A 3,269-nucleotide genomic window follows, 5' to 3' on the forward strand; every position below is an offset into this window, starting at 1 on the left:
ATTTTTTATTACTATCATTATCACTATTCTTATTATCATCATTACCATCACTATTATTATTGTATTAAATATATGGGATGTTAAGAAGGAAGTGGTGTGAAGTGGGAGTAGAAAGATTTAGGAAGAGGAAGATAGAAAGAGAGAAGTGAAGTTAAGGAAGATTTGAGAGTGAGGGGAGGTGAGCGAGAAAGAGAAAGGTGAAGAGAGAGAAAGGAAAAGGGCAGACGGAAAGCGAAATATAGAAGGAGAATATAAAAAGAGAGAGGAGTACCTTTTATCAGTGGGATTACCATGGGGCCCCCCTCGTGATAAGAGAGATAATGTTGATAAAGATGACGATACAGACAATGATGATATTAAGGAAAAAGAATGGAGTAAAAAAAATAACCATAATGAAAATGATAGTGAAATAAAATAATAATAACAATGATGGTAATGATCATAATAGTGATGATAACAAAGATAATGATAACAATGTTAACAATGGTGATTTCAATCCTAATGATAATGATGATAATGATAACAATGATTATATAATGGAAATATTAATGATAATAATGATTATGATAATAATAATGATAATAATGATACAAATATGATGAGTAGAGATAAAGATAATAGTAATGATGATGATAATGAACTTAATAATGATAACGATAAGGATTCTGGTCACAGTGATATAGATTAAAAATGATTATGATAAAACGAATAGTAATGATATGATGGTGATTATAGTGATAATAGTAATGGTGATGATGATCATAATAATGATAATGATCATGATAATGATAATGATAATAATGATGTGGATCATAGTAATATCGATTAAAACAATGATAATCATAATAACGAAAATTATAACAATACTGATGACAATGATGATGATGATGATGATAACAATCAAAGCATTAATGATAATAATGACAAAAGTAATGATAATGATTGTAAAAATAATAGTAGTAATAAAGACAATAGTAGTAGTGATAAAAATGATGATGATGATAATGGAAATGATAATAATAATGATAATAAGATAATAATAATAATAATAATACAAACATCATAATGATAAAGATATCATATAATTAATGAAAATGACAGTAACAATCATAATGATAATGATGATAATAATGATAATGAAAACAACAATAGTTATCATAATGTTAATGATGATAATGATAATGATCATGATCATCATCTCATATTACTACTAGTATTAATGATGATTATTGTTATCATTATTTTGCTACTGTTATTGGGATTATCATTATTATTATCATTATTATTATTATTATTATTATTATTATTATTATTATCATTATTATTATTATTATTATTATTATTATTATTATTATCATTATCATTATTATTACTGTTATTGTCATTGTTCTCATTATTATTATTTTACTATTATTATTGTATTATTATTGTTGTTGATGTTATTGTTTTTGTTATTATTGTTATTATCATCATCACATCACCATCATCATAGTCATCATCATCATCATCATCATCATCATCATCATCACCATCATCATAGTCATCATCATCACCATCATCATCATAGTCATTATCATCATCATCGTCGTCACCATCACCATCACCCTCATCATAGTCATCATCATCATCATCACCATCACCATCATCATAGTCATCATCATCATCATCATCACCACCATCATCATCATCATAGTCATCCTCATCATCATCACCATCATAGTCATAATTATCATTGCTACTGTTCTTATCATCATTATCATTGTCATTATCGTTATCATTTATCACTGTATCTACTACCTATCTTTTTACCTAACTCTCTATCTATTATATATCTATCTACCTACTTATCTATTGTCTGTATCTATCTCCTTATCCTATCCTTATCTCTATCTATCTGTCTATCTACCTACTTATCTATCAGTCTCTCCCTCTCTCTCTCTCTCTATCTATCTATCTATCTATCTACCTACTTATCTATTGTCTGTATCTATCTCCTTATCCTTTCCTAATCTCTATCTATCTGTCTATCTACCTATTTATCTATCAGTCTCTCCCTCTCTCTCTCGCTATCTATCTATATCTATATCTATCTATCTATCTACCCATCTATCTATCTATCTACCTATCTATCTATCTATCTACCTATCTATCTATTTATCTATCTATCTACCTACCTACCTATCTATCTATCTATCTATCTACCTATCTACCTATCTATCTATCTATCTATCTATCTATCTACCCATCTATCTATGTATCTATCTATCCATCCACCTACCTATCTATCTATCTATCTATACATATATATACATGTATACATATATATATACACATTCTTCCCTCTTTGCCCCCTCCCCCCTGCCCCCCCCCCCATCATCCAAACTCCCGTGGACGCTCCTCAACCACGTAGTTTTTAGGTCAATTGAGCAGCCTTATCACAAAACAACTACGCACTTGATCCCGCACCCACACACACACACTTGGTTAAGAGTACACATGCGCACGTGTCCCCTTTTATGAACGCATCTACACATAGTACGCAAAATGGTATTCTTTTGCGCACTTATGTACAGGAGAAAAATGTGTGCGTACATGCATCCGTTTGCAAAAGTGTTGTTTCATTCCCTTTCGTATAAATACTCTGCCTATATGTGCACAAAAGTGTACACGCGGATATACATATATATTCTCATCCTTTCGTACACACGCATACACACGCATACACTGTGTACAGACCCACACAGGTGTAAACATCCATATCCTCTTGTAAATACTGATACACACAAACACACACACGCACGAACACACACATACACACGCACGCACACACTCACACACACACACATACACACAAACAGAACAACAACAAACAAATAAACGTCACTGCACGCCTCCGAAACCATGCAATTGCAAAACCACAGACCTGCAACAACAGCCAGACGAACCTGCATTCCAAATGTAGGTCAGGAGGTGCGGGCGCGCGAGCGAGCCAGACCTGAGTACGCGAGAGAGTCCAAGCGTCGGGGGGGGGGGCATAGAGGAGGAAGAGGAGGAGGTGGAGGCGAAGGGGGAGGCGGTGGAGGAGGGGGAGGAGGATGTGAAAGAGGAGGCGGACGAGGAGGAGGAGGAGGAGGAGAAAGAAAGAAGGGGGGGGGGGGATGAAGAAGAGGGAGAGGAGGGGAGGAGGAGGAGGGTATCGGGAGAGAGACACAGGGAGTGGGGGAAGGGCAGGAAGACCAGAGGGGGAGGAGGGAGGGGCGGGCGGGAGC

The sequence above is a fragment of the Penaeus vannamei genome, chromosome 15 (genome assembly GCF_042767895.1).
Source record: "Penaeus vannamei isolate JL-2024 chromosome 15, ASM4276789v1, whole genome shotgun sequence".
Lineage (NCBI taxonomy): Eukaryota > Metazoa > Arthropoda > Malacostraca > Decapoda > Penaeidae > Penaeus > Penaeus vannamei.